Below are 22,396 nucleotides of genomic sequence, written 5' to 3'. Positions count from 1 at the left end.
GAAATTATTCCCATGTGTAAGTGCTCTACTGAATCAGGGCCAGGGTGCTTAGCACTCTGGAGTATCAAGTCTTAAAAGTTTTGGAAGGCTTTAAGTGAGAGGGAATGGTTTGGGAAATGGGGGGGAGGAAAGTGGGTGGGAAGGAGTTCTCCCACTGAATAATAGGTCAATTATCTCTGAAGTCTGTGATGGGTATGAATAGAGAGAAGAATCTTGGAAGGTCTGAATCTATTTGGACATTTGCATTAACAATGACTTAGGACCCCAAATCCACACTGACCAAAAAACTGGACCGGCTATATGGTTAGGGATTTGAGTTGGGAAATACATCCTGTAGTACCTGTGCACACAATTTATCTTCTTTCTTTGCTTATTTCCATCATAATACAAGAACATATTCAGACAACCTGCTGTTCTTGAAGGGATGGGATGACTTCCACAGCACAAAAAATGGCTGAAATTCTTCATGTCCCAAGCTGAAGAAGGTAGGTACTTTTCGTTGAGTGAAAACTTGAAGCTCCATGAAGCCAGCTCAGCAGAAGCACGTACTCAGGCATGGTAATGCAGGGGGACAGCTCCATACCTGAGGCCAGGCACAGAGTTGTCTTGCTGGGTTAATCACATTGACAACAGCAGATGCAGGGATGGCTCCCCCAGAGCCACTGGTTTGACAGGAGGGAACAACACAAAAACCCTGTGGAAATGACCTGCTGAGATGAGTGCCACACAGGAACTTGGCTGCACATAGCCAAAGCAGCCTGTGGGCGAAATTAAGGAAAATATGAAGTGAAAATAGAAGGCCATAACTTCAGTTTCCTGCTGAAAGACCAGGAATATCCTTTGCCATGTGACACTCCTGAAAGGTCTCATTGCAAGGATGTGGACATACCAACCAGTTCATTCCCAAACCTCTCCCAGCATCATTGGCTTCCTTCTGCCCTAACAGACACTAATTGTGTGCACTTCTCAGGTCTGATCCCAGTTTACTCTAAAAACAACAGATGAAAGGCAGCAAGCATTAAAGTAAATAGGAGTTCTGCTCTCAACCACATTTGGAGCAGAATTTGACCCAGAATTAAGAGGACACTTTTTACTGGGGATCTAGCAGGTTTCTGATGCTGTTCCAGTAGCTCCAGGAGGCACACCTGCTCTTGGATCTGCATGGCAATTTCTGTGGTTTGGCCACTGAGGAGAGTTTTATATTATTTTTAAACGTTGCCATTAAAAACAAGGAGCTATTTTTCTCTTTTCTCTTCACTTCTTTTTTTTTTTTTTTCTCAAAAAGCTTGGACAGGACTGATTAACCGTACAGGTGACAAAGCTATACAGAAAATATTCTCAGGGTTGTACACAGAAAATATCTCCCACAATTGTTTTGGATACCTCACCCAGCCTCAGCCAGTGATGCAAGAGCCCTTCCCTCAGCTGCCTGCCTGCTGCCTCTCAGAACTGACCCCACACAAGCCACCTGTAGCAGAAGACCACTGGTGCACCTGCTGTGATTCCAGGGGGCCTCCACAGCCTCTGCTCTGTGTTTCTGACTCACTTCTCTCTCACTAAGCTTGGGAATTGAATGGCAGGTGGTGCCATGCTGATAGACTCTGATAGCTTTTTAATCCACCCATAACTTAGGGTAATCCCATTTTAGACATGGAGATTTGGCACAGCCATGTCACAGAATCAGGCTGGGTCTAGTGCTTCCCACCACTAATACCTGGGTTATACCTTATGCTTTGGCTGTTGCATGAAGTACATGAAATGGCACCTGCTATAAATGACCAAATCAGAAGTGGAAACATTTATGAAAATGTATGTAGTGATATTGAGCTGCTATTGAAGCAGTTCTCCACAAGTGTCTCCAGCAGTGCAGACAACTCCAGTCAGTGGGGGCAGCTCCCAAGTCCTGGTGAAACAATCTTGTGTTATGTGCCTGCTACTGGAGAGTTAGGCCAGGAACCTGGACAAAAAGGAGAATATTTAGCCTATTGAATATGATTTTAAACGGTTTTTGATAATAGCAAAAGCATGAGAAATGATGGTTAGACAGGCACCCAAAAGAGTTTCAACATAAAATGGTGGGAGGGGGACAAAAAAAGGTCCAAATGTTTAAACCAGAAAAAAAGGCCAGAGCAAAGTAAGTATTTCCCACCAAAAGAAATTAACCCCCCCTTTCAATATAGCCTACCTACGGGATAAGCTCAACACCTGGGGAATTTACAGGCCTGCCTTTCACCAGGATATGGAGAGCAGCAATAGCTGAGCAGGTCATTCCAGCCGGCAGCAGGGCTGAAATTGGACCCAGCCATTTGCGTCATCACCAAACAATTAATAACTGCTTCAGGTAACTCGGGCCACCAGCCAGCGCCTTGGAAAACGTCTGTGGCCGGATGGGGGCTGTCACATTCCTCATGTCAACACCGAGGCTTTGCAGTGAACTCTGCACCGTCACGTAAGAGCAGCTGGGCCAGGGGAGAAAAGCACCTCCCAAGGTAAAGAGCTGCTCAGGCCAATGCAGGACAGATTTGGGACTGCACGGAAGGAGAGCCTGGGCCAGCACGCAAAGGTTGGGCTGTGGTGGGGATTTCCACTCTCAGAGCCTTACAAGGATGGGGAATCACATTCACAGAGCAAATGTCCACAAGCTTGATGATGCTCACTTCGGCCAATTGAAATTGTAGCACTGGAGGCACTCCTTTAGCCAGCTTAGTTAATTTTTAGCATTTCACAAATCAAACTTGCTGATAAGCCATTTCTTGAAATGAAGAGAGCAATAATGTAGAGATACTGGGGCCATTATGGAAAATGCTTTGACATTCCCTGTGATGAGACATTTTCATGATTCACCCTAGATCCAAAGGGAAACATTTCTATTACATGTCACAAGTCAGCCAATTCAAATAGCATCAGTGAGATGTGACATGTCAGTTATTCATTTCTCCATCATCAGGTAGACAACCAGAAAAAGCCTGCCAAACCATTCGTTCTGAGGGAGCCATCCCTGTAGCTGCTGCTGTCAACATGACAAAGAAACATGCAGACCCCAGTTTTAGCTCTACCAAAGAGGCAAGTGTTTTTAAATCATATACCTAAGCAACCTTTTGTCCACCACTAAAAAAATTAATTAATTAATTAATTAATTAAAAAGACAGGAAAATATACTACTACCCCCATTTCCATCAGATCTCCCTTTGGAGAGACTTGGATAGACCAAATCAGGACTCACCATCTAGATATGGGGAAGTTTAGGGAGACACTCAGAGGATTTTAGACGTTTAGTGTGGCAGTGACTCACTACACCCAATGCAAAGGCATCACTGTGCATCAAGAGCACAGGAGGCACCAGAGCAGGTGAGGCAGGCTAAGGACAGAAGCTCTCAGCAGGCTGAATGCAGCAGAATTCACAAACCAGAGCTCTTCAGATATTGCTTTTCTTTGCCCTCCATAACAACACACCAAGTGTTGACTGCATTTCATGTAAAGTTTATTTCACTCCAAATTCACAGTTTCTCATTAAAAATTCCATATCACTGGCATTCAGAGATGCTTTAGTGGGAGAGAAGGAGCAAAGGATCAACTACCTAGTTCATATGGATAAAAAAAATAGTTGGAATTACTGCTGTAAATGTATGGAAAAGTTACTCAGTCTCTGGTTTGGATCTTAAAATAATCCCTGTTAGATTATTAGTCATCTGATATCATAGGCAAGATAACCCAACTTTCACAGTTTTTCACAGTTTTACATCTCTAGTAGTTTTTAGGTCCTGGCATCTGCTGTCTTGTTTGCAAATAAAACCAGGAAAAAGTTCTCATAAAATAATAAACAAGGCAAAGGAATATAAATACTACAGAGCTGGAAGGAAAACCAACTACTTAGTAACACCATCATTTTCCAGTAATTGCTTCCAAATAAAAAAGAATTGTTAATAATGTGGACATATTAATTCCAGATCCCTCATACTTACAACCCTTAGATATTTTCTGTGGATTAAGTCCACTGCTGATGTAATAGTCTGGAGCCATGTGGAGCTCACCCCTACTGTGGTCTGTGTTCCACCTGTTTTTAGGTAAACCATGACTTCCTGCTGTTAGACATATCCATCTTCCAAGAGCCAGAACATGAAGGTAAACTGTTTGCTTGTATTGCTTTGTCATGGCTGGATTAATTACATTGTCCTGACACTCAGACCCAGTTCCAAAAAGCAGCAAAACTGTAACAAATAGCCAGGGTGGAGGACTGTGCTGACCAGGCTTGCTGGCCCATAGGGTGCAGGTGCAAAAGCAGATTCAACACACAGAAAGGGTGTGTAACGGTTCAAAAAGTATTTCTGTGCCTCACAGGGAAGCTTTAGAGAGAACAGGGGAATGAAAGAGAATAGTGAGCTGTTGCACTGAGCTATTAGTGCCTTTCTTGAGAGGACCTTGTATCACTGCTGTTCTTCTCCCACCACAAAAGCTTATGTTTGGGGAACTCAGAATATAAGTCTACATTATTTACCATCAAAAGAAAATCTCTCTGCAGGTTAATGGTAGCACTCACCTGCAAGAACAATCTCACAAGACTCTAAACATCACTTCTAACCCCTGGACTCCTTGGAATAAAGTGGCATGATAGCAAAGGATACAAAGCAAGAGGTAAGACTGAAGTCCATTGCAGCCTTGCATTGGTACTTGAGACCACTGCACTGGAGTCACAAATCAAGGCATTTACAGTAATCAAAGAGTACCTATCCAAGTGTAGAGATCTCTACTTAGCAGGAAGACTTAAAGTGAGCTGTCAAAGGGGAAATGCATGCCCCTTAGGAAGATCTCTTCAGTAGCAAGTAATGAAATTCATTTGATGCAAATGTAAGCCCCTGTTAAAAAGTACAAACCAGACATTGCTTGTGCATTTCTAAACCAGCATAGCTATTTTTATTTTCATTTTGCATATATCCCAACAGATTTTCAGAAGATGGTTTCAGCTGCCTGGATTTTACTAGTGACTACATCCTTGACATCTTGTCTTTTTATGCATTGATTGGTTTGATGTCATAAGAAGCAGTAGGTGCATTGTGCCTCTTCAAGTATCCAATGTCTCTATTTTCCATAAGGAACAAATCCCTATTTACCAGTTCAAGCAAACTATCAAGGGAGAAGAATGACCTTCATTCACTCACAATGTTTTTGCATACTTTCTCTGCTTGCTCTAAGCCTAGAGCTAAGTTGTTTCTGGGTAAATATTTTTCCATCTAAGAAATCTTTTTTTCCATTACATGGTTGTATAATCTGTTAGCAAACCACATTTTAGTCGGGAATTAACCCTGCTGGAAATGAAGAAGTGCATGAAATGCTGGGAAAAGGAAGTTTCTAATCAAAGGAAAATACCTAAAAATGAAGAAAAAAAAAAAAAGGGTAAGAGTAGAGGTGGGAAATTGCTTAGCCTAAACTGCCTGAAGTTCTAGGCAGCATTTGCTGCCTCATCTTCCACTAGATAAGGTTGCCTACAGACACTAGAGAAATAGACTATTGAACTGTTTCTTATCAATTTCATTTTCATAGCTTCTGGCCTGGAGAAGGAGATGGGATTTAAGGAGAGCAGCAAAGTTTTATCAGTTTCTCACACGGGTTGGCAGAGTGGGCAAAGACCTCTGGAGGTCCCCACCACTTGCGCTCAGCATCCATCATCAGGTAGCCAGTAAGAAACAGAAAACACTGCAGTGCTTGGGAGTGGGAATGGGAGCCCACCCAGTGGTCCTTTGACAGGACCTGAAACACACACCAGCCACCCAAACCCTCCCTGTGTGTGCCCATGGGCCCCCAGCCTGAGCTCTGCCAAAGGTGAGGCTCCCTGCGGCCAGGCTGCACACTGGTGTCCAGCCAAAGTCCAGCCCAGCTCTGCAGTGCTGACCACCACCTTTTCTCTACTGATGTTGGCTGACTCCTTGCTGGAGTTAAAGTTGTGTATTTGCTAGCACTCTTTGTTTCCCAAGAAAACCAGATGCACAGCAATCCAGAAGTTTATATGCTAAAATGAGAAAACAACATATCAATACAGGAAACAACCAAACAAAAGATAACCAAAAATAGCATGCTATGTCTTCAGGATAGAAAATGCAAAGAATTAAGTTTAAATAATTACATCATTATTCTGCAAATAAAAGAACAGTTTCTTCCACTTTCAATCCAAAAAGTTTATCAAGCCAGCATATCACACACAGTAGCAGCTCCCCCTGAAGAATTAATAATATAGCTACACAGATACATGTAAGTGTATATAAACACTTGCATTAGCCAAGGTACAGGTGTAGCTTGGATTATATTGGATTGTATAATGTTACTTGCTCTTGGTTTCTTTGCCATTCCAGCTGTTAAGCAGAACCCAAATATTTATGTGATTGCATGTTATTTCAGCTAAAGAGTTGTTAGAAACATCCAGCACAGAGCACAGACAGGGCTTATTCATAATTCATACGACAAGTTTTTTACCCCTGGCTGAATCCCACATGCTGCCCATTTGCAAATGCAGACACTGGAAATCAGTTTTGCAAATGGATGCGTAGCAAGTTAAGAGTATGTAAGTTCCTAAGGCTTCTTCTTATTTGTTCTGAATGGGCAGAAACGAGCCAGACTTACACCGGGATAAGAATTCATGAAAGGCATTGATTTGCTTTAAACCAGAACAATTAGGTCAAACCATCTGCTCTCTGATAACTACATGATCACCCAGCAGCACTGAATTTGGCAATGTGGAAAGAACCTGGGGCAAGATACCATCTGAGTTGTTCAAAACATAGGCAAGACGCTCTGCAAGACACAGCTGGTGCTTGCACAGCTCCTGCAGCCTGTGATTCACTCCAGCTATGCAGAATTTCATCTCCAAATTATCCTGGCCACCAAATACAACAGTTGTGTGCAGTCAGCTGCAGAGCCAACACCATGACGTGAAAAAACAGCCTGCCATTTCTCTGGTCAGGCAGCTCTGGTTTCTGACACAGCTTTAGGAAGCCTTAAACTGCCCTGTACATGGCAGGTTTGCTGAGTTTTTCCTGAAAAGCAAAGAGGAAGGCATGCTGGTTAAGCAGGAATCCTGCAACTGGAGTCCATGTGAGAAGTGGAGCAGGAGATCTCTAAACCTTTGGAAAGCCAAATGGATAGAATGTCCAGCACATTGCCAGGCTGCTCCCTGTCATCCTTCCCAGCCTGCAATGATTGTGCCTGGAGACATCCAAACTCTCAGCCCTAAGAAGGGTGAGTTTGGCACAGCATCAGTATTGAAGGCAGGGAAATACCCAGTCTAGCAACAAGAACATCACCCACCTACCAAGAGAAGGATGAATCACCTAGTTCACAAGCTACATGAAACCTTGATTTATTGGTAAATCATGACAAGTAGGCTGGGTTCTTCATCTCTGAACAGGCTGTGCTGTTCAGGCAAACAGCCCCAAACATCATTTGTGATGTGAAGTGCTGGTGGCAGAGCTGCTGAGATCATTGATGGGAAGGAACTGGCTTCCTCAAGTGTGGTTTTACTCTGAAGTAACTGCCTTGAAAAATTACCATCCCTCCACGGGCTGTGTCTCTGCAGAGTGAGTCAGAGTGTAATAGATGGCTTGGGTGACTGAGATAAGTTTGCATGGCCAGACACAGGCAACATGCTGAGCACACTCTGCATCCTGAGCTCAGGGCTCAGCCACAGCTGAGGAACAAGACCACCCACCCACCCCTGGAACAGGCTCCTTCTTGGTAACCCAGGAGGCACAACTATGCTTCATGGAAGCAGCCTTTCATTTTTGACTGCTTTCTATTTAAAGCACTTCCTTCTGGTGCATCCTGATACTTTTTACCTTGGGACATTAATCACAAAAGCAGTCACAAACAGCACACCATTAAAATGCAGGAGACCCAATTTCTGCTTCACACAACACTGGGAAATTAAAATAATTTGTCACCATGATTTCTTAGTAAACTGGATGTTCAGTCCTCAAGTGAGAGATTGTAGCAGGTATAGAAACACCCTGAGTGTGCCACATTTCATTAACTGAGTTAACATGGACTATAAAATTTCCTCTGAAGTGTCTGGTTTTGGTTCCCTCCAGACCCACATACATGGTCAGTGGCCCAAAGCAACAGATTACTATCACCAAAAGGTATTTTGTTCAAAGCCACCTGGAAGAGGAAGGAAAATGCAAGTTCTCTAGTTAGCTCATTTTTGACTTAGATGTCTGTCTCACTTTTCCCCAGAAGGGGAGGTGGTGGGATTCCCCAGCTGGCTTTTGCTGTTAAACACCAGTCTTGTCTTCCACATTTTTCCCTGAAGGCAGCCAAGCTAACAGAAGAAAAAGATTTGCAAAGCAGAAAAAAACCTGCTTGTTGGAGACCTTGTTTTGCTGCATAGTGTAAATACCTGGAATACTTCAGGGGAAAAAAGGTTTTCTTGCTGTAAAATAAAAACCTGCAGTTTATCCATCAAGGTTCAAGGAAAACAAGTCAATTACTTAATTCTTCATTAAGTTCCTGAACGCATTCCAAGGCAATCTACAGACATATGCAGTCTTTTTTATGTATCCAAGTTATGAAAAAGGAGAACACTATGGGTCTCAAGTCAGTAGTCTCTTTCTTAAGATATAAACTATCACAATCAGGCTGCATCTTGAGAATGTCCTCTTTTATATTTAATTTAAAATTTTTAATTAAAGTTACTTTTCTTTAGAATTTCTGAAAGGAAAAGAAATGCTTGAAAGGGGTACCTGGGGATACTCTAAAAGAAGAGAGGGTAAAAGCAGTGCTGCTCCAAATTACCTTCAGACCAAGTCATTCTCCTAAGCCTAGGTACAAGCTAACCCTGGGTTAATACTGAGATAGCAAGAGCAGCACTCTCTGTGAAACCATTCACTCTCCATTTATATGTCAGGGTGAGAAAAAAATGGAATGGGAAAAAACACAAGCCTATGTATGAGGTCAGATCTTAAGAAACCAAGAGATGGGGTGGTTTTTTTTCCTTTTTTGTCTTGCATCTTGCCTTTCTTTTGTTGGGTGCTGCTTTGGAGCACACACATTTATGTTATCCACTCTTATGGCCTCCACTGGGGGCCCACAAAAATAGACGCAAGTTTTAGTCAATTCACAGATGCAGAAGGAAGCCCAAGCCCATGCCTGAGGGCTTTGATCCACCAAGATTCATCAGCAGGCTCCATGGCAGGGCCAGACACAGCTGCTGAACACGCAGATCTCACGGCTGGAGAAACATCCCTGCTGGAGGGGCAGTGAGGGCTTTGGCCAGGGTTTGCACACACACAGTGCAGTGCAGACAGGGGGAAGCTCTGCAAATCAAAATGGGCACTTTCCCAAGGGCTGCTTGGGACATTTACAAGTCTAATTGTAAGTGTAGTTTACCCAAGCATGGCCACCAGCAGAGCTGCAGGCACACCACCACCCCCTCGTGCTCCACCCTCACATGCCTCAGGCCACCATCCCAGTTCTTGGCCATCTCCTGTCCCAATACACCCTCATCCCCAGGCTCCAACATAGCGCTTGGAAACGCCTCCACTGTCTGGGACCCAGCCCCATCCTTCAGTTTTAGGAGCCAGGAGCTGCCTTTGCCACCAGCCATGACCTATCTCTGCACTTTGCAAGTGGGGATCTAATGGAAAGGTAAAATAAAATTTTCCCTCATTTTGTACATGGTGGAAGTGTGGTTGGACCCACCAGTGAGCACACTGATGGACTTCTCTGAGCCACCCACAATGCTTCAACAAGACTTAACCTTGCTGCCACCATGTCCTCTGCAGACCAACATTCCCAGAGCTGCAAACTCTCGGGAGACGGCTCAGAACTGCAGACAGAGAAAAACATGAGATCAGATCTACTGGTTGACACAAAGGAAGGCTGACAATGGTGGGGCACCATGTGCAAAGGGCCCAGTCTGGGCTGTGGGAGGCAAGAGGAGGGGGAGAATCCCAAACCAGCACCAGCAGATCTACAGGGGAGGGAGTCATGGTGCTGGAACCAAAAGTATTGACATCTTCCACCACAAACTGATTTTCATCAAGCACATTTCTCAGTGAGAAGGAAGTGTTGGTATAAAACATGCAGGTCAGAAAAAAAATCACCCTGAAAATTTGGGCAGACTAAGCAGACTATATGAATCTTTTTCTCTGAAAACCCTATCAATGTCATTTGATAGTTTGCTCAGCCCTCCAAATAGTTGCTGACAATTTTGGGTTTTTCAGCAGAACTAGTCATGCTGTAAATTGTTACACTTGAAATGAGAACCACAATCACCAGTTTATCATACATCTAATTAAAACAAACCTAAGTATTTCACACTATATATACATTGTAGTGCTCATGTGCCAAACATCAAGATACAAAATACTTTGGAGTTCATACTGACGTCAGTTTTCTGCTTCAATCAACATTTACCTTTTAGGTCAATACATTTTTGTATTTGCCATAACAAAAGCTAGAATCAACATGCTTATGGCTGTAATTATTTCATTAACTCTTTCGGTGTTTGAAATAAAGTTTGTAAGGAAAAGGCAAAGCTAAATACAAGTGTGCAGTGGCTTTGCCTGGCCTTTTGCTCAGTTAAAATCAGAAAAATACTATTGCAGAGCTGTTATCTGGAAGAATCACCTTGTTCTTTGCCAGCACTGGCACAAAATATACAACAACATTGCCAGTAATATTAAATACCAGTAATAGCCCACCTGAATAGCCGGGAGACAAACATTCAGTTATTAAAAGTGATGGTACAGAATTGCCTCATTAAGCCCAGTAGCTCACTGTTTACAATGGGCTAGTGCCAAAAGAAGAACATGGTTTTATAGCTTTTATTGCTATTGTCTCAGTGCATTGAAGTATCTGTTTTCAGATAACCTACAAAAAACCCCCCAGTTTTAATCAAAGTGAGGTATTTGAACTCTGTGGCCATTATTTGATCCAGTCTTGCTGAGATAAGTAGGAGAATGTGTAGTTATCTGTTTGGTTTATACAACAAGTAAACTTCTTATACCCTGCTGCTCTTGCCAGCATTGCCAGTGCTGGCTGGAGAGCTGGTGGAGAAAACATCTGCCTAAAGATGGATGATCTGTGTTATGAGTGCCACAAAGGCTGGCAAGCCATGACCACGGTTGCCAATGGCTTCCTCAGCACTGCCATCCCAGGGAATGATTTTGTGTCTCCGGATATCCAAGTTTAGAATGGGCTCAGGATAGGAAGGGTGCGTAGGAATGGTATAAAATGTGCAGGCACAAAGTCACATGTGCCCTGCCAAGAAGCACACACACATATTCACATGGGAGGCTTGTTGGCAGGCTCACTCGCTTGCTTTCTCTCTCACATGTATATGTATATATGCATATATATATATATATATATATGTATACATACATATATATGTGTGTATATATATTTTTTTCGGGGCCACAGGTCTTCCTGCAAGCCTAGAATTGTCAAAACTCCTTTCACTGTCCTCACTCTGAATTGTTGACAAGAGCAACAGCTGTTCAGGGATGTGAGGAAAAGACATGTATGCACAGCAGGGAAGAAAAGGCATTCATGGAGAAAGGGGCAGGAGAACAGAGCCGTTTTCACCATTCACAGGTAAAGCACACCATTGTGGAGGTGCAATGCCCTCTGAATGGAGTAACCAGTGGTTTCTAGGCAGCTTTCTAACAACTGTTAGCCTGCCTCCATTCCAGGAGTGGGAACACTATGCCCAGTTTCTCTCTGTGGTGTGTCAGGGGCTGTCCCCATCCAGGAGAGAGCCATGATGCCGACACTGGAACTTCTCCTGTGCAGCACTAGTTCTGCTCCTCCCTGTACTCATCCCAATTACAGCAACTCAAAGGAGAAGGGAAGAGGAAGGTCAGTGTGCTCCATTGCAGACTGAAAATAAAGATAAAAAATCATGCAAAATTGTCTATTAGTGCATGAAAGACAAACACTGCCTCACTCCCCAGTAACTCACTCCCTTAATGGCAGAAGATAGACAATTAATAGTGTGGCTTCCGTGTTCAATCACGTTGGGGGCTATGGCTTAAACCCACTTTAAAGAAACTAGGCCAATCATTTTATGAGGCGTGGGAATTGTTAAATTGGGCTACCCCTTCTGCTTCATACAATTGCATGAAGACTGGTATTGTGGAGAGGCTTTAATGAAGGCCTTATATAGCTCTAGGTCAGAACATTTGCATTTGTGAAGATTACATTGAACACACAAGAAACGAAACATCATGAACAAACAGCAGTGTTTTCATCTAAAAAAAAAAAAAAAAAAAAAAAAGCACAACACATTCCATCCGTGGGAATATGGTACAAGGGACTGGGAAACAATAGTTTCTATTTCCAGCTCTGCTGTCAACTTTCAGGAGTCTGACCTTAAGCAAATCATTTTACTCTGGAACCTCATTTATCTGCCTCGGGTGTGTAGAGGCTCATTAGTACTCTTACTAATGAGCTTCATATAATCATATGCAAAGCACAGCATTTTAGTAGATTTTGGAAGAGTAGGATTTGTAAAGCCCTTTGAAATTCATGATGATGTAGATATGTAAAAATCTGCCTCTTGCTTGTTCTCTCTCACACATACTCTCTCTCTAGGTGATAGAGACAAATTCCATTAAAAAATTTCAATTCCCAAGCACAAACAATGTAAACCCAAAGTCCAGTTTTTGAAGTTTTATTACTTCTTTGGAATAACAGCACTAACACACTCGAAAGAAGCATGAACAGCAGCAGGGTACTGGAGCAGTTGATCCTGAGCAAGCAATAAAAGCCCGTATGAAGTTGAACTTTGGATTACATGCCATGTTGAGCTATTGAATTTGACAGGTTAATTTGTTCATTTTGTTCACCTGATTTATATACTCACTGTATACTTGCAGGTCTCCTCCTCTTCAGATGTTTCCTTTATACTTCTTACCTCATTGTAGCCTCAGTAGTACAGAGGCAGTCACCAGCTCTGAGTGCACAATTGCAAAGTTGTCTTTTAGTAAGCTAATTGGTATAGATGGAAAAAACCCTGTTTGTCATGCCTGCAGCCCAAAACCAAAGAATTACCCTGTTCCAAAAAGAGTGTCTTATTTTTTTGTTTGGAGGTATAACAGTTGGTTTAATGAAATATTATGGCCTTACCTACAAATCTCATCCATCTTTTGTCCTTTTGTCACAAAATACCAGGATAAAAGCTCTGACTTAGCCTCCTCACTGGAAATAAGGGATGTACAAGTTTTGATTGAGATATTTGCTTCATAGCAGCTCATATGGTGCTGGGTTTCAGATTTGTGACCAAAAGAGTGTCAAGAGCACACTGATGTTTTAGTTACAGCTGAGCAGTGCTTATACAGCATCAGGGGCTTTTCTGCTCCTCAGCCTGCCCTTCCCACAAGTGAGCCAGGGGTGTAGCAGAAGCTGGGAGGGGACACAGGCAGGACATCTGACTCCAACTCACCAAAGGGACACCTCTCACCTTATGCTGTTGTGCCTCCAACACATGGGCACAGAGGAGAATCAGTTCCACCTCCACTCTCACAGGCAGAGGTGTGCCCTTGCTACCCAGGGAGGTGTGCTCACACTTAAAATGGAATATTTTCCTGGGGGAGAAAAAAAAAAAGATTTGCTGTAGGAAAAGTGGCCAGAGCAGCCCTGTATGAGACCTCAAGGCTCTGGTGAGCCACAGTCACATTGCAAGGATATCCCAGCCATTTGAGGGAAGTTAATTGCAATGGTGGGAAATTTGTCCTGGTTTGTTTGGTGCAAGCTTTATGCACACTAAGTATTTGCTTGGCTGGTGGTTTTGGGTAGTAAAAGTAAAGGGAAATTATATTTTTTGAGTGATAGATTAGGCAAATGTCCCCTTGGCAACTCAGGCTTTGGTAGGGCAAGGAAGCAGCAGGAAGACCACCACTTTATAGGAGATCAAATCAGATTTTTATCACTGATCAGTTTTCTACCATTTGTTTTTTCATTGAACCTAATTGCATTACTTTGCATTTATCCTTGGGTAAGGCAAAGTTTAAAAGTATGTAAGATTCGATTTCAGAGAAATTAGGTCAGGCAAGCAGGTTGAAAGGCCTTAATTATAGCCTTGTCTTACCAACTGATGAGTTTTGTTCACCCTCTGCACTTGCTATAACCTCTCAGAAACGCAAGGAAGGTCCTCCACACCCTTCTACAGCCAGTCAAAAACCTCACCTCCGTTCACATCCCCACAAGGCTCTCAGGATTTCACCGTATCAGGAGCAGATCTCAAACCACCACCCTGATCCAGCAGGCTTCAGTGTTCCTAGAGCCAGTATCACTTTGCCTCGATGGGTCAAACAATCTCCAGCACAACCTCCTCACCATGCAATCTAGGAGAAGGTGACTGCAGCACAGCAGCCAGCTTCTTTTACCCATCACCTTCCTCCCTACGCTGCTGCTCTTCCATCCCCAAGCTGCAAGGCTTGGCCATCTTAATGGGACTCCAAAGTTGTCCATGGGATCAAACCTGTAAGCAGACATTGAAGGGGTCCAGGTCAAAAATAACCCCTTGAAAAGAAAGTATGTGGGAAGAGTCACTGAGGCCACTGAGGCAGAGCCATTGAGGGGGCAATGGGTAGAGTGGGCATGAGGAAGTGTCTCAACCTGCATCCCTGGAGGAGTCAGAGCAGGGGTCCATTCCCATCACTTTCTGATGCCCTCTGTCCTGCAAAAGCTGTCACCAGTGCTTGGAAGCCTTGGATGGATCAAACCCTCCTTGGTGGAGACAGGTCTTTCACTAGGGGCAGGGCACTCTGTTCAGAGAAACAGTCTTCAGGGAAATAAGATTTTTTCCCAACCATGTGCTGGCACCTTGCCACCATGTCCCTCCCCAGAACAACACACTGCTGAACCCCCCCCAACACCAGCACCCACAAGAAGCTGTGTATGACTGACATGGGGATAGCACAGAGCAATCTGCTGCCAAGGGAAGCAGACAAGAGAGAGGGTGCTGCTGGCACCCAGCACCTCAGCAGCCTTTCCCAGAGAGGGAGAGGGGACAAGGCAGAGCCCCTGCATCCCTCACTCTGCCCAATACTGAGCTATCCCTGATGTCTGTGACTTCTCCTGGGAGAGCACTCCCTTATTTACATCCTTGTCACAAAGGTGACAGCTGATGTATAAAGAGATGTCAAGAAAGCCTTTAAGGTCTCTCATCCCCCCAGGATGGCTGTGCCAGTGCCATTCCTACTGCTGAAAAATGGATGTGACCAAAATGGAGAGGAGATCACAGCTCCCCTTTGCCTACTGGAGAAAAAACATCTCTTTTCTTCCAGACAGGAATGAACCAGTGTGGGGTAGGGCTGTCAAAAATCCCCGCATGGCTTGCAATTACCAACACAGTTGTGTTGCCTGCTTCTGGAGCCAGGACTGATGTTGGGGTGTTTCCTACCTCTCAGGCCCAGACAACTAGCAGGCCCACCCACTCCTTCTTTAAGGGAGGGCTTGTTCCCTGCTGGGTGCATGAGCTGGCTCTACATGCATTTACATGTCTTCTGATAGCACCCAGAGAGTCACTCTTCCAAAATCCCTACACTAGAGACACTGGGAGTCTACTGTGATGTTGTGATGATTAACACCAAACTCAGTCCCCATCATGCAGACCTTGATTCCTGTGCCTGCTTCAGGAATTTGCACAGCTCCAGGCTGGGCTGTGGGTGATGATGAGCTTTCCCTTGCAGAACTAACAGGATGTCTTTGCCTTTTAGCCCTCCCCAAGCACTCATACACACATTTCCACAGACAGCTTTGCAAGAAAGCACCTTGGGATCTGAGAGCATCCTCCTGGTGCCAGAATCCCAGGCAAGCTCTTGCATGGACACAGGAAGTGCTTTGCTGCTCCTCTGAGAGTAGGAAAGGGGAAGACAAGAGAAGATTTTAAGAATGAGTCTCTGCTTTCCCCACTGATGAAGATCTCTTTCACTTGCTCCACTCTCCCTCCCCCTTCAAAACAAGGTTTAGCTCACCAAAAAGCAAAGAAAAGCAATGAGGAAAACATGAAACAGCACCATAGCAGCAGGGAGTGCCAGGCCCCCGGCCTGGCAGGGCAGAAGAGAGCAAGCTGAGCCATGCCACCAAGAGCTCCCAGGTTCCCATCACCTCCCACCCACTTCTGTCAGAGCAGGCGTGCTGTTCGCTCTGCCATGGGGCCAAGGCCTGTCCCCCCACGCCTGCCCCTCCTGCTCCTCACCCAGCCCAGCACACAGCCTGCCAAGGCACACAGGCACTGAGCTGCAGCCAAACACTCGTCTTTTTTTAACAAATTCATCCATCTTCTGCTCAGCAGCCCAGTCTCCACTTCTGCAGTTAAATGATCAATCTCACAGCCCATCCTCACCCCAAACAGAATAAGGCACCGCATTCTGGTGGAAAAGGACACCCTACACTGATGCTCCAGGGTTGCTTTCAAGGCCATTGTGTATCATACAATCAAAATGACCAGGTATTTCCAAAGCTGTTTAGTAGGGCCTTATTTTCTGGTTAGCATGTGTCTCGTGGAGCAAAAGCAAAAAGCCATCTTTAACAAAACTGGAGAACACCGAATGTGTTGTGAGACTGCTGCGGTTGTGACCTCTGTAAGAGCCAAGTAGGAATTCCTCCCCTACCACCGTGGGTATTGCCATGGTGCTATCGAGCTGTGCACCAAAAGAGGCTGGTGGTATTAGAAATGGGATACAAGGAAGGTTATGAAAGCTGCAGGGTCTCTCTATATCACTTTTCCCCTAAGGTACCTTCATTTGGAATGAAGCTTCCAGCTGGGCCGACAGACTTGGAAGCTGAACTTCTGTTTAGCAAGAGAATAGTCCTAACACAAACTTCCCCACGGCTTTCTGATAAGAACATGACAGTCAGGAACCACACCTTAGGAAGCTCTTCCCGGGCTTGTTGCAGTCTGCAAAGTCTCTGCCAGCCTTGGCAGAAGATGGTGTTTTTGGGCAGAGAGGGGCTGTGCCATCCCCTGCACAGCAGCACACAGGATGTCCCTGGCAACAGCAACCTCCTGTTTCCTGGGGTACAGTTAAGAAACAAGGAGAACTGTGCACCACACTCACTCTCAGGCACAGTTCTTCACAGAGAGAGTAATTTTCATATGGACATTTGAGAGTCTGCTGAGATTTATTGTTGAGTCAACAACACATTGTGCAAGAGGCCTGTGAGATGTGGCAGGAGCTGGCAGCTGCTATGGCACCATGGAAGAGAAGTCAGAAAGCTATGTCCCCCACTCTGAGTTATCACAGTGTTTCCATACCTTATGTTATGCACCTGATGTGTTTTGAAGGGACAAGCCACCAGCGTACTTCCTGGTGATCCAAGATTTTATCACTTTGTTGAGAGAAAGACTGAAGATAAGCAGATATGACATGCAGGGAATATCTTGCTGAAAAAAAAAAGGGGGGGGATAAGGTACAACTTTCTGTGGGAAACAGTCTCCCCACAGGAAGAAGTAGAGGTTTCTTTTAAGTGGGTTTATTTTTTTTCCCAACATTACAAGAATTTTGTTTTAAAGGAATGGTGTTTCACCTGCAAAACCAGAGTTCATTTTATCTCCTCCCACTCCTCATTAATCAACCTCAAAGAAGGTTTTTACAATAAAGAGATACAATATTAGTTAAACTAATGACTTACACAGACAGAATCATGCCCGCAATCTTGACAAATGCTTGGAGCAAGCAGACAGGTCCTGAGAACTGACAATGCTGGCTGGGGGGAATGAGGATGCTCTTGAACAAATGTTGCTTTGCAGATGGCTCCCCAGTACCAGCAAATATCCTGGCATCACCAGCCTCTGTCAACTGCATCAATGAGGCACATGGCCTACACCATGGACAAGTGGCACAGCAAAGAAAACACTTCTGGGTCAATATAGAAAGCAGTTGGAAGCCTATTGTCATAATACAAAGCCTTCTGATGACTGTTTACATACTTTCTTTCAAAGTTTCTCGAAACAATCTATATTGTTTTCATTCCTCTCAGTGATGGACTTTTAGATTCACCACTAGGGTCAGAGAAGTGTTCCTCCCAATGTCCAATCCTTGACCAAATCCCAAATACTATATAAACCCTAAATCATAATAAACTGCCTTCTTTTCCCTGCTTCTATGTGACAGGTGAGTGTAGTTCTTTTCGTGTTCATAATTGCAACAGAAGCCTTTGTGCTCCAATTTTGGGAAAGAAAGGGCAACACTGTGAAAGTTGCTGGCTCCTATGCTGAGAGGCGGGAAAGCAGTTCTAGACAAGGCCCCATGTACAGGGTAGGAGGGTGAGCTGCAGGTTGTGCCAGATTTCAAGGTGGGTGAACAGAGAGGCACAGGGGCTGCAGGACTAACTGTGCTAGGACAGGCACATGAGGGAGAGAAGCAGGCACTCGACATTTCAGCAATGGGTTATGACCAGAGGAATTTCAAAAAGTGACTGAGGTGGGAGAATAGATTAATTCTAGGCTCATCAGCAAGCTTTATCTGTTTCTAGGTTTAACCACTTTTCCTTCCTCTTCGAGTCTCCTAAGTTTCAATTTGCCTTTTCTACAGCCAACACTTTAGTAGTAGCCAAGACAGAAGGAAATGCGCTGGTGGTGCTACAAAAGGAAAGCTGGTAGGATTTGCAGAAGTCAGAAGACACTCAGGAGAGAAGATGGATATAGTGGCGAGGCTGGAAATTGATTCAGTTCTGGAAACAGCAACACAGAGCACAATGCAGAGTGGTGATGGACACTTAATGCTTGCAGCAAATTGGTGCACCTAAGCTCCAGAGAGGTGGAACACTCAAAGGCACTGAGAGAGGCAGGATCTGACTGCCCAAGCACAGAAAGAGTGCTCCAAGTAGGAGTCTGAGCAGAAAATGGGGAAAAGGCCAGGTTGGATGGGGCTTTGAGCAGCTTGGTCTAGTGAAGTTCTTCTTGCCTATGGCACAGGGGCTGGAACGAGGTGATCTTTAAAGTCTTTTCCAGCCCAAAGCATTCCATAATTCTATGGTAAACAAGTACCAGAGCTAGATGTGGTGAACTGAATACAATAAGAGAGGCTTTCGGGAGCTGCTCAAAAAAAGGGTCACCAAAGAGTCATCAGAAATAGTCCTGAGAAAAAAAAACAGTTCTCAAAATGAAGTTTGTCATGCAAAGGGGAAGAGAAAGTTGCAAAGTATATCCCACCAAAGAAATAGGGACACCAGCAGAGAAAAGAAACCAAAACCACTCTCAAAATAAGAAATAAGAGGGATGGGGGAAGCTGGACAGACAGAAGACATCAAAGAATGTATAAAAGCAAACAGAAAAGAGAAAGAAAAAAATAAAATAAATTGACCAACACTCTCCAGAACCCAAAAAAGTCAGGTATGATGCAGGCTGTGAAAGAACAAGGCAAGAAGGACCTGGTGGCACAGGACAAGGCCAGAGGGTTGGAGGAGGACCATAAAGGCTAAAAGGAAAGGACAGGAAGGATGATCCATAGTATCAATGCAAGATACAAGTGGATAGGGAAGCAGGAGTAGGAAAAGATGAGAGAATGGCCAAGACAAGCCAGAAGCAAAGCTAATGGATTTAACAAAGGCACAGAAGAGTCTCTACTAGTATGGCAACACTAATTAAGAGGATGTGGCACCTAGATATGATGGTAGCAAATAATTAAAGGTTGTTAAGAGGAAGTAATTTAAGGCTAATAAGAGACAGTAATTTATCAGGAGCCAACAAGAATAAAGAGTTCAGGAGCAGTAAATTCAACAATGGAGTAAAAATAAACAGGCAGAGCAAGAACCAGAGCCACCAGCATGATAACAAGGACGATGCCACAGCAGCACATAAAGTCTGTACACAAATGGTGAGTGGCTGATGGAGTCCCAGATGGAGCTGTCAAGGCCTCCTCCCTCTCCTTATTCAAATCTTCCCTGAATACCCATCTGGGCCAGGAGGCCTTTAGAAGATATCAAGCCACTGATCAGGGAAGACGCATCTTTTTGAAGTAGGGTCCTGTTGCACTTGTCCCTGCACCCAGCACCTCAAACAAGAGCTCTTGGGGCAGAGGTTGTCCAAGATCCACACCACACAGGGTGGGAATGGACACAAGGTTGGGGGAAGGTGGCAGCCACCAGTAGATCCCTGAAGGAAACTGCCATTGTTGGACTTGCAGAGCACAGGCAGCATGAGGGAGGGGAAAGAGATCTTCATAGCTGCAGCCCCAGCTATGGAGTGACAACCAAGCTCTTGCCTGGGGAGCAAAGGACCATCCTCCTGGGGGAGAAGAGAAACAGGAGTCCAGGCACCAGCCTGGGAGCAGGAAGGCAGGAGGAGCAGGCTGCCTTCCCAGCAGCTGTTGCAGCAGCTTTACAGCTTCCTAGAAAGCACATGAAGCTTATTAGCCATGTTCCTCGTGCTCCTGCTCTGTCCAGCTCAAACAGGAGATGATTGCTATTGTCCCTGCAGCAAGAGTACCTCTCACTCACTCATGCCCAGTGTCCAAAGCCAGACAGACAGCAGTGCACACCCTCTCCACTGCTCTCCACATCCAAGCTTGAAAATCCCAGTCCTGAGCCCAGACAGCTCCAAAGGGAGTGAGTGGCCAGCGTGCCAGTGGTCAGGTTTGCTCCAGCACTCTCTCCCACCGGCTGTCCCTGGGCTCAGCCAGCACAGCCCAGCCTGCTCTTCTAGCTGGGGATGGAAAGGCATGGAAAAGGAAGGGCTGCCACGGAGTCAAGAGACGCACCTTGAGACATGGATGCAGAGAGCGTGGGAAAGAGGCTAACGACATTCATGTTCATCAGAAGGCAGATAAAACCACTGCAATAATAAAATTTCATTATGACAGCTGAGGAAGAAGAAACAAAAATTCTTTGTTGACTGTGTCTGTAATAAAGTACAAAGCCTTTGCACGACTGGTTGCACAGACAGGTTTCGGCCCTAGGTGAGGACTAGAACTCGCTGGTGCATTGTATGTTGGTTTCCAGGTGGCAGATCAACTCTTTGCAGTGTTAACTCAACGCTCTGTGCCACAAGGTACATGCAAAACATCTTTCCCGGGGTCCTTCTCCTTATGGAAACAGAGAGCAGAGATGGCAAGACTTAACCAGTTCCCACAGACTTCAAGATTCATGGATTTATCAGGAAAGAGGGAGGACATCAGGGTCCTCATCAAAAGCCAAGGAATGTGCTTAATCCTCATTAGGCATGGGAGAGTCTACATTGGCAGTCATTCTCAGGACAAAAAAACCATTAGAAACCCAACTTTTATTCTTCGTAGTGCTTTGGTTTTCACTAGTGCATTCAATTTGCAAAATCAAGAGAATAGCATGGGAAAAGTTTCTATTTTTAACAAAAGAAGGTAAAAACTTCTAAAGTAATGAATTACTCCTGGATAAAAAGATTCATCTTCTTGAAAGAGTTTTGCTGCCTTATGTACTCCCACACAATACATTTTACATACTTACATTTTGCATGCATATATATACATACAATTCTCCTACAGAATACAAAAATAAATTGATCCATATTATAAACTTACTCTACATATGCATGTTTTTTATTCACAGACATGTGTGAGAAAGTTTGAGAAAATGAATAACCATACCAGCCTGAGACTAGAGCCAGGGGCTAGAATACAAGTGGATAAAAGCTGTGTAAAAATAAAATAAGATAAAATAATAAAGCAGTAAAACTATCTGTCCTATCTGCTAATTTTAAAGACTTTCTTTTTCCCTGCCATACTTATTTTTGTTAAGAGAGGTCCATCTATCCCAAGCACCAGAGCAGCTTTACCCGGTGGCATAGTTACTTCCTGATGAGTCATCCATGTCCTGAGCTCAATCTCCACACCTCTATCCCATAGGAAGATTTATTTCATATAACTCCATCAGAGCATTCATGGTGATGTCTTAAGTGTCGTTAAAAGCTCAACCACTAAGACAAATGCTTATTCCTCAGTTTGACTCACCTCTCCTTTTTATTTTTTAAAAAAATCCATTCATGACCAACCATGTTTCATGACCAGCTTTTCAAAATGTCTTTGTATGACTTTGCCTCACTTAAAAAAGGTTTCCCTAGTTTTGCCTCAAGTGTTCACAAAATGCAGTGAGTCTAGAGTCACGGGTCTAACTCAGAGTTCCCTGCCATCACAGCATACTCAGTTTGCTCTGGTGCAATTTTTCTAGTCTGGGTCTGCTTTTTCTCTTCCTGTTCCAGCAATCAGGGCTTAAAAAGATTAAATTTTTCAGGTGAAACAGCTCATTTTTGAGGCACTGTCCAATGGCTGCTCCAAACAGCCTGGTACTCCTAGCAGTAAACAAAAGCAATATCACGGACAGGGTTTCCAAAATGAGCACACAAAACACATGAACTCAACATGAATAACCTACAGAAGGATCATGAATGGCCAATAGATCAGTCATTATTCATTGTGTGATTTGGTAC

The sequence above is a fragment of the Zosterops lateralis genome (assembly GCF_965231275.1).
Source record: "Zosterops lateralis genome assembly, chromosome: 2".
Lineage (NCBI taxonomy): Eukaryota > Metazoa > Chordata > Aves > Passeriformes > Zosteropidae > Zosterops > Zosterops lateralis.
The sequence above is the reverse complement of the archived record's forward strand: the minus strand, read 5'-3'. Positions refer to the sequence as shown.